Below are 15,782 nucleotides of genomic sequence, written 5' to 3' on the forward strand. Positions count from 1 at the left end.
GGTCTGGCACTAATTGCTATATGCTTGATGTAGCTTTGACTGCTTAGTTGTGACTACTTCCATGTATGTAATGGAATCTTATGGTAAATAACCTACACTAAGTAACATAAAGCACCACAACTCAATTCCATTCACAATAAAACATTGGAGTTTTATTTTTGGAGGTTTGTGTGGTAAGCTGTCAACATTGTATACAACTGTAAACACATAAACCCTGTGATGGTGGTAACATCAATTATTTTAAATGTGTAAAAAAATACACACATCAAGGAAAAGGGCTACTTGAATTTCAAAACTGACATTAGATTTGGGTGGCAGTGCACACAGCACTTGAAAACCGAGTCAAGTAAGTCTGCATTGTGCTCTGAAAAATAACAAGACAACATTAGCTGACTCCTTATGGTCTCTCCTGTCTTATGTCTGCCATAGTAGAGAAGTGTCCCCTACTCTGAAAATGGGTTAAATGTGTCTGTGTGAGACCCAGTGGCTTCTCCTGGGCCTGACACTCTGCATAATCTGCCTTTTCATTTCCATACCATTTCAGCTATTCAGAAAGGCTGGAGCCAATGTAGCCAACATTGTGTCCAGCTGAACCGAACAAAAAAAGACAGAACATGCTTGAATTGTTTTTCTCCTTCCAGCAGAATTTCCACCGCTAGACTCTCCCTTTCAGAGAAACCCCAAGCTTTCATGTCCACTGATTTTAGCATCTTCACGGCTCAAAACAGTCACAGTGCCCTCTTCACTTTTATTATATTTCTCTCCTTTCTCCCTTGTGATCCAAATCACACAGTGTTTTCAGTCTGTGCATATTTTACAAGATTTGTTGAGGGGGTTAGTGAGATGTGCATATTTTGAGTGCAATGAAGTCAGCTGAAAATGTATCAGAGAAACACTTGTAACTAATAAGCCTAGGGTCAAAATGCATTTAACATTACTACACAATAGGATTGTTAAAATAAATTCATGTGGAGGCGAAATGTTAATAGAAAACACCACTGTGGTATAAAATGATTGTATGTAATCAGCTGTGCCAGTGTTCCTTGGCTATAGATGCTTCGGGACAGATATCACACAGCCAGAAGTTCTTATCTACTCAGACTCCTATGATATTCACATAGACACCTCAGAATGACACCTTGTGTGTGAGTCATATCATGTCAGCCTGAGAACATAGTCATGGTCAGTTCAACCCAATGTAATGACCTCTACCAGCAGGAAGCCCAATGCAAAGTCCGTTTTTAGATCACAGTGCCAACTGAGTCAAACATCTCTCTACAGAATTGTGCATCTGTTTGACGTTTCATGGTCTATCCTATTTGTGCATCTGTCTACTATTATAACGCCATACATCGAACCTGGCATATGTAATACTTTGTCACTTAAGTTGAAGTTATGGTTCACTGGACAGAATGTATGAATTGGCCTGCAACATTTCACTCTATGTACAGTTTATGTTATGCATTTGAAATCCAAACATTGGCATACTGTTACAGGCTGGCTTAGGACGATAAAATGTCTGATCTACTCTCACAGGCTGACTTATAGGGCCAGTTTTCGGTAAATAAAACTCCTTCCCAAAATAGTTCAGTCCATTCCTTCAAGTGCCCACCGTATATAGGTCATCAGGGCTATACAACATGTGAAATGGGCCTGGTATTCATGTCAAAGGCCCTTTTCTTTCTTTCAGTCCCTGAGAGCAGGCGTCCGGGAGCGAAGCAGGACAAAAGGGTGGAGGCTGAGATGTGGTTCCGTGTTTGGGTGGTGGTGTGTGGGGGTGGGGGGCTGTGTGGTGGGTCACTTCAGGATGCCTTTGTTTCGCTTGCGGGGGCCCGGCGCTCCTGATGTCTATAAGAAGCCGAGCGGCTTGTCAGTGAAAGCCACTGCCCTGTACTCTAATCGCCGGGCTGCTGTTCTGGGCTGAGACAGGAGACGGCGTATCAAAACAGTGGCCTTTACACTTCCCACACACTCCACAACAGAGACATAACACGACACAAGACAAGAAAAGCAACTGGGCTAAAAAGAAAAAGAAGAAAACAAAAAAAGGAGTCTGGAGACTGTGCCTGCCGAGTCCTCAACCTTTGGCTTCGCATGCTTGGCAGGACCGCCTGCATGTCGGTGAATGGCATGCTGGCACTGAGCGGCAGTGGCTGCGCAAGCGGAGAGAGGGGATCGTACAGTATTTATCGCAAGCACACTTGACACTGAGGAGTTGCAGAGACAGAGTCAAATGTCATCAGGGGCACCTACGGCGTGCCAGAGCCGCAAGTGAAATCACCCCGTGGTCTTGCACCGAGACCTGTGTAACGGCAGGTAATTCCGTTTCAAAAAGGGCCTCTCACAGTAAAAAGCCCTCGGGCACCTCTCCCTCAGACCATGAATGAAATGCTGTGCTTCACAAGGTCGCTTTACTGGTGTAAATGTAATGAGAGAAGGTGTGCTCCGCTCATAAATGAACAATACTGCCGCACAGTAAAATGTAAGTAACACTCTGGTTTAAAAGATGAGAAATTCAGTTGACTGTCAATGTAACCTAGCTATCTACCATCCATGGCAGGAGATTTACTTGTCTTTCAAACCATCCAAAATTAGCAGCCCTGGAAATGACAAGCTTGTTGAGATCACAACATGTGTTACAGGTCCATGAGACACCTCCTGCTATCCTGCTATCCTGAATTATATGGAACCTTCAAAAATGAATAGGAAAGTACCATCATGTCGTGTCTTTTAAATCTTTGTTACAAAATAAAACAAATAAAATAATAACAGTGCATTAATTTCTCCCTGAAACCACTTGCTATTGCAAAATGCATTCTGACCGCGGCATTCTTCCCTTCCATGTGTGTTGAAAAATAAAAAGCCGCCTTGCCTTATCATATTGTCCACCATTACAGCTGAGAATTAGCATTGAGATATGAATCACACCCTTGGTTGGCAGTCCCTCAGTCTGTTTTCATTTACATTAATCCCATGTCTACAGCATTGCTGTTAAGGTAATCTCCCACAAGGTTAAAACCATAGGAGAGAGACCAAGGAGCCGAGCATGTCACCCACAGGATCGCCATTAAATCAGGCACCTATGAGGCAGTGTTGCATGGGTCAACCTCACTGCCCTCCTCAGCTTCCACTGAATGCAATTGACCTGGGTATCCCTTTGGGAAATCAGCAATAAAGTATCCATACATGGTATAAGCGCATAACCATTTCAGCTGAGAGAGTGGCAGCCCCCATTGAATCTGGGAAGTTATTTTAATTCCTCCCAGTGACCATCAGTATGGCAGGTTTCATTTGGAAAGGGGTGTCTATGTAGAGGTGATAACGCGAGAGAACATCATTAAATAAGAAGCCAAAGATGTTTGAAATAGGTTAGAAGTACCAGATCTTGCACCGAACATGAAAGCAAAACATCTGTTGCTGTTAATTAGATTTTTCTGCCAGTTGCTGGTGTGGTGTTTTGCAGTACACATACATCTCTTCTTTGGTTTTACTAGTGAGCCACACAAGTAACTACATGTCTAAATCTTATTTGTAATTTTAACACTAAATTCTGAAATTTGTTTAAGAATGTAATTAACAATAGAACATTATATTTCCAAATATATACAAATATTCAAAAAATGCATATATGCCAGATTTGAACCTGAATGGTATAGTTTCTCTTTTTATTAGTTATTTAGACTAAATGACAGCCTTTTTTATATCAGTTCCACTCTGATCAGTGGGATTGCAATTTCAGGATCACATGGCAATATCCCACCATTCATTCTCATTCATTTTCCATGAATCACCAGTTTAGTAATCAAATGAGTGGTGCACTGACCGTTCTTTACAAAACCTTAAGCCCCTCCTCAATTTTGTCATCAGCAAATAGGCATTGCCAAATTGATTGAGTCATCACGGTGACATAAGAAAAAGTGGATCATGCTCAATCAATCATGGCATCTTAATTGATGAGTACTTTATTATCACCAATGTTTTATTGAGACAGTCAATCCCAACAGGATTACAGACCATCTTTAATCTCTCTCTCTCTCGCACCTTGTATCTTTATCTCACCATCTCTCTTGCTGTCTTTCATCATCTTTTTTTTCCCTCTTCTTCTTTCATTTTTACTTTGTCTTCCTTGTTTTCTCTCTCTCTCTCTCTCTGAGGACCAACCAAGCTTCCATTTCTCCAGGCCTAACCCTTCGCACAATCTTAATTAATAAGTGACCGTCATGAATAATGCCACGGGTGACTGCGCTCCCTCCTTGTTCAGCCATGATGGATTATGCATGGCCACAACTGTACTCCGACTGAACCCTGTGCAATCAGCACGACAAGTGGGCATCTTGAGGACAGAAGAGGCCAAACATGACAAACACAGTGCTGTGGACGGGGCGAGGGGAAGGAGAGAAGGAAAGTTATTAAGACCTAAATGATTCAGTGCTAAATAGTAGCCTGCCGATGACAAAATGTCTCGTCCTCAATCAGACATATCCATCTTGAAGAGCACTGTTGCTGTCTGATTGAAATCTGTACTGATGTCTAGTGTACATTAGTCTTTTGGGGGAAGGGGAGGTTGTTTCCCTTTGTCTTGATTGTTTATTTCACCAGGGCTTTCCTAACGGTCTCACTTCACTGCCTCTAGATTATCAATCATTTTATCTTTTTAATTTATATATTCAATATAGTGCAAATAGTTAAATATTCATGTATCCACATTACATTCAATACATACAAGCTTATCTCATTAAAAACTAATCGCATTAACAACTAAACGAAGAAGCATTCTGATTCAGGAAAAAAATGCAACAGCTTGGCATATTCTGGTTTGACAATTCTCCTTAGTTGCAGATATGAGCCAGATCCAGAATGGTGTTGGGTTTTTATTTTTGGCCAGGTTTCAGCTAACCCTTTCCATATTAACGGGAAATTCTGCAGTAACTCAAAGCGACACACATGCCAGGAGGAGGGATGTGACAAGTCAACTGCAAACTGACCTCGTAACAGAAGGCAGGGCAAACAAGGCAGAAGCTTTACTTTCACACATGGCAAACCACCCTCTTTTAGCCAAAAGAGCTCTTCCACTAATTCTACTGCTGAGCCTAGGAAGTGTGCTCTTCAAAACTGAAAGCAATTTGACACACAGACACACACACACATATTGTTATAAGATGAGATTAATTTGGAAATGTATTGTTGTTTGTCAGATGAATGATTTCAGTGCATATTTAAAAATATATTTTCCTAAATTGCACATAATTTTAACAAACGTATTTACTGATGCACTTTGACAAGTGCCAAGACAATTGATTTTTCAAGAATAAATTGTGAGAAAATAGAGAAAATGTCAGAAGCAGCCATTGATATATAAAAACACTACGTTTGCAGCGAAACAGTGTTGCAACAGTTCTGGAATCAGCTATATCTTCCAAATAGTTCTGTAATCCAACCCTCAGGATGTGCCACACAATTGATGTGGTGGATTTCCCACTTTGTCACAATCTGACCAAATGAATGCATGAATCATCTACCTTCCATGCGGTCATGACACGGAGGCAGAACATAAATACAGACTTCAACTCATATTTCATCTCCGCACCCCCACAGCAAGACTGACGACAGAGACATTTGAGCCTGTTAATATCGGCTCAGCCAGTGCGGCACAAAACGACAGTGCTTCAGTCATTTTCGCCCAAACTTGTTATTAAAAATGACTAAGCCATATTTGATGGGCATGACTGTTCGGAGCCATGAAAGTCCTTCTATTGATTTCAATGGGGGACTACTAGACCGCTCATGTTCTCTGGCTAGCTCGCCACTAACCAGGCGACTGAGAGGGAGATGGAGAGTGCTTCACCGCTCTCTGTTCTGTGATTACACCCAGCCAGCTGAACCCTGTGTCAATCATCCACTCACAGTCCCCCCACCTTCTCAGTAAAGAGTGCTCTGCATGCTCAGGAAAGCAATTAGTGATTAATATGCTGATTAGGATTGCAACACAGTGGCGCTGATGCTGGGAAGTAGACTGATCACCATGGAGCCGGATGTGGATGTAACATGCCATTAGCAACCTGGCAGCACGCCTGGGATATCTATGTTTCAGACACACAGACAAAGCTAACAGATTCCTAATATTGCAATATCTGGTACAATAATGGGCAGAACAGGAGATGTTTGACGTATGTGTTATCGTCCTTGTACCTGACTGTGTGCTTATGCTGCTGGAAGTCATGTTTTGTTTGACTGTCTGTGTTCTGCTCCTGTTCATGAAAAACACTGGCTGGAGCTTCTCACTGGTGAGTTCAACCTCAGGTGGTCCTCTGACTTAAAAAAATAAGTCAATGATGGGTCTTGATTTATGCTGAAACAATTCTTTTGCAGGGTGCCACGTCCCGTCTGTTCACCGGGGCGATCCTTGAGTTCGGCGGGCTCTGCGGGCCTGACCTCTCAGCACATGATTCGAGTTCTTTCTGGGCTGTGTCAGTGGCCCCCGTCGCTCAGCTGTCACTTTCAAAGTAGGGCAGTGACGGCCACCCCTGTCAGAAGATTAGCTGCCCTGGAGGCTCTGGCTGCGCCCCACCTTTGGAAAGGGGGCCGTTTCAGCCACTCTCACACAATGCCTGACCTAAGCCTGGCGGAGCGCCACCCACATGGCACCCACAGACCCCTACAGTGTACGAAGCAAACTGCCGATATTATTAGAAAGCCCCCATCGTGGGGGGCTCTGCGCCCAAGACAAACACAAACAAAGATCACGCAGTGTGTACTAAAATACTACCCCGGCTCACCCGGCTCTAACATGTGAGCTGTCAGTACAGGTACTCCTTGCCTGCCTTTTGGTGGTGTGCTGTCCTAGCCATTGCACAAGGCACCAAAGCCTTGGTATGTGTCTACCAGGTTTGGACTGGTTAATATGGACAAAAACCAACCAGGTGCAAATATGTTAATTGCGGCAGAAAATCAACACCAAACTGAACAGAATTACCATTTAAATGAATACGCCCATATGGGCAGCATCCACCATTTAAATCTCCCTCCTTGGTGTCCATACATTTTGTATTTGCCTTCCCTGCTGGCTATACATTTCAAATGAGCCATGCTTCGCTCACACAGAAACCTTGCCAGCCTGGTGATACATTGAGTTAGGTTGTCAATTGTGAATTGCTAATGGCTATCATTCCAAATCTGTCACCTCCACCCTGCGCCCAGATGGCTGTTTGCATGACTTTATTTTTTTTTTTTGGTGCATCTCTAATGAGGAATCTCCAACAGCATGGGACATGGCTGAAGCCCCTGCCACAGGTCTGAGGCTCCAGACATGAGGCTCGAGGCGCGGGGTTCGCTAAGAGCTTCCCCAGCGGCATGACAAAGGAACAGACACTGTGCTTAAATGATGAGAGAGGAGAATGAGATGGAGAGTGGAGGGGATGAAGCAGGCCCATTTTTATGCTATTTACTCCTCCTCACAGGAACCTAGGGCTCAGTAATTTTCGAGAGTGCTCTCCTTTAAGCCCCCATCATGCACAACTCTCCCGCCCCCTCCCCACTGTTCATTAAGCCTCCACAATACCACTGCTCATTTTAATTTCATTTTAAAGAGCTCAGACAGTTTGTGGACTGTTTTCTTTGCCTTTCCTCGAGTCGGGACAAGGACGAATTTCATTTCGTACGCATTTTTGCTGGCCAAAAAACGGAGGAAACGGTCATTCCATCGTCTGCTGGCAGCACTGGCGTGTGCTGCTGTGGAGAGCAGCACAACACAATGGCAGAGACACTCGGAAGCCCCTTCAGCTCACTGCTAAAGGAGCATCAAAAGAGTACTCATCACAACAACGCCTCCTTTGCTTTAGGGAGGCTGTGGGTCCTGTGAATGGGAGAGGGAGCAAAGTCCAAACAGCACAAGTGAATTTGGAGAAAATAGAAATTATATTAAGACACAAGAAAGCAACACTTGTTGCTTTGTAGACTTGGCTATAGTGAAGGGGAATATAATAAGGATATATAATTAATAATATATATATTTAAATTAGGCTGATCTTTAAAGGGATGATTTTATGACAGAACTACTTGTTGAGCTGATGCATGGCTGACCACATTTTAAAACGAATAATCATAAATTAATCCTCTCCAATTAGACAGCTCAACCATGGTTGTAAAAATAAACGTGAACATGGACCAAAGTTAGCAAAATCAGAGAGAAAATATGGAGAGAATGAGACATAAAAGCAAGGAAAGAAGGGAAGAAAGGTATACAGGGAGCATGAGACTAAAAGGAAGATAGACAAAGAGTGTGTGTGTGAGAGAGAGAGAGTGAGATAGAGAGAGAGTCTGTGTGTGTGTGTGTGTGTGTGTGTGCGAGAGAGAGAGAGAGTCTGTGTGTGCGTGTGAGTGTGAGAAAAGAGAGAGAGAGAGAGACTTTGTGTGTGTGTGTGTGTGTGTGTTTGTGTGTGTGTATGTGTGTGTGTGAGAGAGAGAGAGAGAAAGAAAGAGATGCGTTTGAATATTCCCTATACTGTTAATCTAGTGTTGTGTCATTGGCAGGTCACATCAGAAAATATTCCAGTCAGTCTTTCAGACACCGTAGCACATACATACAGACACCACATATTTATAGACACCCTAGTCCAAGTGTACAGAGCTGCCTTTTCATTTATCAAATCTTATCTCAAATAAAGAAGGTGAGAAGAAAAACACACTGGCCACATTCAGAGCTAACACGGAAAAAGCCAGTCACTTAAAAGCCGACCTGTCAATGACACCTCACCATGTACATGACAAGGAGGGAGTTATTTTTATTTTTTTTAGTTTCTTTTCTCATTGGTCTTTGATATCCTTGAGGCACTATCTCAGGCAACAACAGCAGTTGTTCCCCTGACATCCCCAGGCGAACAGGAGCCCCCCCCCCCGAAACAAATGTCCATCTCAAACAGCTCTGCTTTCCGTCATTCGCACAAAGCGCCTAAAAGCATTTGCTGTATTTCAACATTCCTGTCCCCCCACACACACAATGAGCCATATGTTGCACATGCTATGACTCTAAAGAGGAGGTCCTCACAAATGAGGGGAGAAAAAAGCTGGCCATCAATCCTGTTTTTCTATGTTTTAGTCCCAAATGACACAATCTTGATCATTTTAATAGTTTTTACATTGATTTGCTCCATTTCCATCCCTTTTATGGCTGAAGGAATGCTCTGTGCTCTCGCGACCCACTTAGATTAATCTTGTTTGAGCTTTCTCCTCAACACAATGTCACTTTTGGTTCCCTTGAAAAAGGACAGCATGCCTCTTCAGTAAAACTCATAGGCCTCACAAACCTGGGGAGATGATTTGATTTCTCAGTTGCAGAGAGGCCACACACTGCTTTTTGTTTTTCATCACACTGTCCACACGGCTGTCTACTCGGTTTGCCGCTTCGAGTCTTCACATGTGCTGACCAAACTTTGGTGGGTGTTACTTTATCTTAAGTGAACCCTTATAATAGCAACACTAGTTTTTTTGTTTTGTTATTACTATATTATTGAAATAGTAGCTATACATAAACAGCACAAGGAAGCAACGTTTGAAAAATCTCATTAAGGTGCAACACTAGTAATCTATTTCTTAAACAGGCAGATGTTACATGCAAACTTCAGGCCTTATATGGTTAAAGATAAATCAAAGACAGGCCAAACTTGAACAGCAGAAGCTGTGCTACAAGTGCTCTATCTACATTTTCACAATCTGAACCTTAGCCAACTAGAAGCACTAAAGCTGCCAGGATCAATATGTTTGCAATTCATAATACATCTGAACAAGCCACAAATAGTTGTAGTAGTGTCTCTACAATAGGCGTGTTGTCCAGATCGATGCTATCGGTGCTAATGCTAAGTATAGGACTAGTGGTTGTTGTGCAATTCTCTCAAAACATGTAAAGGCACTTATTGCAAGTCCAGATTTGGCTCCTTTTAATGGTGACAGACACAAAACTAGAATAAAGTTTTACTGTAAATGATCAGAGTGATCAGAACTCCACTGATATCCCAACTCTGAGAACTGCTGTACAGGATTGAAATATAAATGCAAATAAGCAGGTCAGACTTCCAAATTCCTTACAGATTTTTCATTATGGAAAGGCTTAAGATTATAACTGTAAGGTCTGTTTTAATGTATTGTGATTTTCGTGATTGCCACATTTCAGATCAATATTCTGTCAAACTCAAAAGGACAAATTCAATGGCATGCCAAACTATGGATCATCTGGAATCGTGGCTTCAAGACTAAGTAAGATCATTACTGTTGTGGCATCAAGACACTGCATATTTCTTTGAAAGTGTGAATTGCTGTGATCGTATTGTAAGGTCAGAAATACACATTACAGAAATGATCATGACATTGGCTGCAAGAGTTTGTGTTGATGACATGTTTGCAGAAGTGACTAAACTGTCATAATAATACATGTGCACTTTTGTCTACACTGCAACATGTTTTTGTTTCAAACCCTTCATCATCATTGAGTTTTCTGCTGTGTTATAGACAAACAAGATTATAAATTCACACATCGCTGATTGTAAGGATACCTTACCTTTTTTATTACTTCTCTCTCATTCTACTTCCATCTCTGTCAATTTTCTCTCCTTATTTATCAATTTTTTTCTTGCTGCATTGATCTGTGAACCAATTATTCAATCCATTCAGCCATCCATCCATTTCTTGATCTGACTGCGACCTGGCCATATAGCTGGGCCAAGGTTGTATAATACGAGCATCAACATCACACCTGAATAAGCATGCTGTAGATTGATCAAAGGCAAGCTTGCAAATCTAAAATTCAACCACTGAAAGTGAATGTTGATGCCAGTGAAGTCTGGCGCAAACCCAAAACCTTTGCATTCCAAACAGCTGCAAAAACCATTGGTTGCTGTGGCTGCTACGGAAGACAAGCATTTAGTCGTAGCCTCCCATGACTCACTTAATCAGCATTCCCTTCACAGTTCACAGCCTGTTACATTTTTATTTCCAAAACATCACCACACCCTCTAAAAAGTATTATCTAATTAGACAAATGAGGAATGCTTATTTTCTCAAACCACTGCTTTCAATAATCATGGTTAACATAATTTGCTCTGTTAACTTTCATAACTGTCATTTTCTAAATGTGCCACGCTAATGTACTTCACGTGATCCATTCTTCTTTTTATCTACTATAAACACTGTCTGCACCAAGGGGCGCATCGCTAAGGCCTGTGTGATCAATAAAGCCCGGTGTGGACGCCTGACACTAGTGTCCACATTCCCAAGGGACACCATTCAAAGTTGAGATTAATGCATGGTCGCTCGCTAATGTCTGCACTTAGCTCTTCTGACTGTGTGGATCCAAACAGCTACTACACCTAAAGTTAGACTTGGGGGATGGGGTTCCTCTGACATAAGAGGTCATCTGGGGCTAAGGAGATGGGTATGAAGGTCACCCTTCATTTGTCATGTTCAATGTCTCAAGAGACATATGTCACAACACTCCCTCTTGGGCTGAGGTGACATGATCTTCACCACGCCGAACTGTGTGTCTTGAAGAGATCATTTATTGGGGTCCCATGAGGCCCAGGGGTCAATATGGCACAGCCACAAGTCAGGTGGTGCCACCATTTGGAATGCCATTGTTTACAACTTCAATTAGGAGCCATAATGTTCTGTAAATGACACAAATACCCTCAGCTGCACAATGAAAGCAAAGAAAGAGGTGAAATCTACAAAACACAGCGACTAATCGACTGAAATATGTATTGTTAGCAATCGTCACTCATTACAGCGCTTTTTTCTCTCTGTCCTAGAAAAACAAAACGATGCAAGAGGGTGCAGTTGACATACAAAGAAAAAAGGAACAACATTAAGAAGACATCCTTGAATGTTACAAAGCAAATCAATGTAATACCAAAGTGACCTTTGGCCTCCCCGAAACCATTACACACGGAACATGTAAGCAGCCGCTGAAGTTAAGGAAGAGAGAGAGCCTGTTGACAGTTTGCATAACCCTCTTGACCTCTGAACAGCTGATAACAGTCCATCATATAGTCAGACTATGAGGGCAAACTGTTCACAGCTCAAATAGCTGATTTTGGTAATATTATAAAGCCAAAATGCATGGGCGGCCTGAACAGAACATAACACAACAGAAAATATGAATAATTTGTTTGTTAGTTTTCCAACAATATACTATCATGTTTAATACAGGGCATCTCAGGATCATGTTTTATAAAGTTGTATAAATCACAGAAAATCTTGTGAGATCCTAAGCACCTTGTATATATCAGAGTGTATAATTTTGGTGAAAATTACAATATTTGTAAAAAATAAATAAATAAAGCACAATAGAGACGGCTGAGCTGGTGCCCATCTGAGACAACAACCCCTGAGACATGCATACAGGTGGTGCTAACAATGTCGACATCTTGCAGCCAAGCAATCTGCCGTGACTAATACATGTTGTGAACTGTTAAAAACATTGATAAACCCACATTAACAACAATATAACAAACATACTGCTACCAATTGTAGCAGTTTTTAGATCCCAACATTTTCCCTAAATGTCTGGTAAATGGTAATATATTTCTATTGAGACGTTGTTGTTGAACTCGTTTTTGTTGTTGTTGTTGTTGTTTCGTTCACACAATGCAATACATCCATTTTAATTGGTAGTGTCATGAAGAAAAAGCAGCCTGAACTGAACCTCCATTTCTGACCCTGATGAGTCATGCAATTGACAGATGCAATTGATAATGCTTGCCGGATATTATTTGACATCTCCAAATGTTTTCTTATTTCCTAAAGGTCTTCTTGAGAACAGTATTTCTTTACAAACATGATGGAAGGAGGAGGAAATATTGTCATAATACAAAATTTACAACACGCCGCACACATACAAATACGTCATACACTCACTGAAGAGGTAGAGGCATTTTTACAGCCCTTGCCAGTGACTTGTCACCAGGGGATGTTTTGATGGTTTCATTTGAAGACAAGAGGTCGTGCATTACGCCTCAGCCCATAATATGCGTGTGTGTGCCAAAGTCCTTTATATAACCCCCTGATAACAAGATGAAGTCCCCACTTATAGGTAGTTGGCTGTTTCTTTCCCTGTTTTGCACTCAGACAGCACCAACAGATTCATCAGGCATCACTGGCAATATTGGTAATACTATAATACGTACATAAAGTTTATAAAGCCATTGGTAATGTTGATTTTTTAAAGATACAGCTGTCTACTGACACACTGATAGCCTTAAAGTAAATAATATGAATAATAAAAATAATAATAATAAGTAGGCTATCATAACATTTTACACTTTGGAATACAACATCAGATTGTTTTTCAATCCAGATACCAGTTTTTGAACAGCAGAGTAGGCTACATCAAACTAAAACTGATTTAAATGTGATGCATTTAGTTACAATGTGTATTTTTATAGGACTTCATGATAAGTCACATTTTAAAGATGAAATAAAGTAGGCTTGCATGATGAGGCCATAACAATCCGTTAAGTGATGTGAAGTGAATAACGGGCCTATCTTGACTTTCAGGACCCTGGACAAGAGTGTAGCAGTCTACACCACCTTATGAAATGTACCGTTTCGGAGACCTGACAGCTGATGCGTCTACACACCCACTACTTCGTTTTAAAGGTCAGATACTGTGAGGAATGACTGGCTGGTAGGCAACGCCAAAAACAACATAGAGTTGCCTATTCAACAACTATACAAACGACGTTCTAACAGGAACATAACGCATCTACCTACGTGTGCCCTAAAATGTGTCCTTAGATCAGCTATGATGAAGACACCTCAACGACCACGCAACAGGAACTTCTGAAGTAGCCTATGATAGTATTTAAAGAGACAATTGGGAGGTGATGGTCTCTGTACTTGTGTGTGTGTGTGTGTGTGTGTATGTGTTATGTTTTTAGCAGAATCCCTCACCTTAATGGTGCGCCACACTTGCTTGTATGCTGGATTTACATTATGACATATTTTGAAGAAATTTAGTAGCCTAGCATACTAAGATGACTTGAATTTAGGCTATCTGTGCCCACATTTTAATTCCGCTTTAAGGTGACATTCGTCCATTTGTGACATCCATTGGCCCAGGGTTCGCGTACTCTAGCCTAGGCTACATGCGCAACTGACTTGGAAAAAAAAAATACTGGTCATATTTAAATGTACAGAAAACTTTAAATGTTAGGCTACAATGCCATGTAGCAGTTATTACATTTACAAGTTCTCTGGGCTGAGTTCAGATTCTAACTTCCCAGAAAGTGAAGTCCAGACAATATCACAACAACCGGGGTGCAAAGATTGTGCGTGTAGCCTAGGTCCTCTGAGTATGAAAGAGAATCTAAAATATGAATAGCCTATGAAACATGAATTTAGGCTACATTTTATCATTGAGTGCTTCCATTAGGCTATGTTGACCAAAACACTGATCTTTCCCGTGTTTTAAAGAATGTTCCAGATACGTTTTGGAATAAGTAGCCTATAAGATGTGAAACTACTTACGTGTGAAACTTCTTTATGTTGGCTACAGCATTCCTTTCAGGAGGATTCTTAAATTTCCGTTTATTTCATACATTTCCACCGTTGGTTAGAAACAAGTCAGGCCATGTCCAACTCTCTTCCCAAAACACCGTATTATTCAAAGCTTATTATCTTCGAGAAAGGTGCTTGACAAGCTTCAGATTTTTTTCTTCTTCTTTAGTTAAAAGAGCATCCTGTCGAGAATCAGTCCAAGGCTTTCGATTCTTGTTAAATCCTCTTTACTTGGAATATTAAACGCTTCAAAGCTATCTTCCAGTGAATTGCCCCATTGATTCTCAATGCAATTTCCAAATTAAATACTCCATTTGAACTTCTGCATGTCGTCGAGAGAGAATGCTTTTTCCTAAAGAAACACTCGCCCGGTGTCTTTCGCGCTTTGTTTATTCCAAAGAGCAACTCAACAAAAGCGCCTACTTCGGCAGCGGTTGTAAGGGGACCCACAGCGTTGGTCTGTCTCCTGCCAGCCCTCTCCGAAAACGCATCCTAACCGTTTGATTGCCCTTGAGCCACCAAGTGAGGAAGTCAGATGTTCCTAGGTAACGCCTACTCCCGGTTGTCACAACGAGCACTGTGCATTAAACTCGTCTTTCTTTGGCAATTCTTAAGAGCTAAACTTTGTGTTTTAATGCACCCTTCGTAATAGTGCTCACTGCCGATGGGGGGGTGCTATCTATTAAGAAGAAGGGGGGGGGGGGGCTATCTATTAAGCTGAAAAATACTGATGCCACTGAATCCAAAAGGCTGTAAAAAATTCAATACCTCAAATATCTAAAATTGTAAGGATAGATTTCCACTGGTATTATTGAACAGCATAATCCTTATGTTCTGGACTTTTCATGACCAGTCAGACAGAACTATTTAAAGCTAGCCTATAACTGGCCTATACATTGAATGCCTTTGACATTGCATCGAGTGGCAGTATTTTATTGTATAAAAGCATTCCATTTAATAGCCTACTCATTAAAATAATAGCCTATTATGAATGAAACTTAGGTCGACTAATGTGTAACAAATTAGAGGCTATATTTTTGAGAAAAGCCAGCATTTGCCAACAACTCTTCTGAACACACTGGTGTCACTGAACTTTTAACATAAAGAGAAAATAGTCCATGATAGGCTATAGAAACGAACTGTCTCCAATTGCATTTTTTATGTGAACGCATAACGCCCTCTTCTGGTAAAAGTAAGAACACCAGAGGGTGGAAAGTTACCGTGGTGCTCAATTGATT

General features: G+C 41.4%; 1 protein-coding gene across 2 annotated transcripts in view; it reads right to left on the reverse strand.

Annotated features, from left to right (window-relative positions):
* The window catches only part of scn5lab (sodium channel, voltage gated, type V-like, alpha b), a 110,682-nt gene extending 95,652 nt beyond the window's left edge, over positions 1-15,030 (reverse strand). For both annotated transcript variants that reach the window (XM_076290514.1, XM_076290513.1), the window contains exon 1: positions 14,515-15,030. The gene's annotated coding sequence lies outside the window, so the exon portion shown is untranslated. The remainder of the gene's footprint in view (positions 1-14,514) is intronic.
* Between the last annotated feature and the right edge of the window lie 752 nt (positions 15,031-15,782).

The sequence above is a fragment of the Alosa pseudoharengus genome, unplaced genomic scaffold (assembly GCF_046254945.1).
Source record: "Alosa pseudoharengus isolate Yale_2024_CS ecotype anadromous, Long Island Sound unplaced genomic scaffold, YU_APseudo_1.1 YU_APseudo_1.1_scf_18, whole genome shotgun sequence".
In the NCBI taxonomy this organism is placed as follows: Eukaryota; Metazoa; Chordata; class Actinopteri; order Clupeiformes; family Clupeidae; genus Alosa; species Alosa pseudoharengus.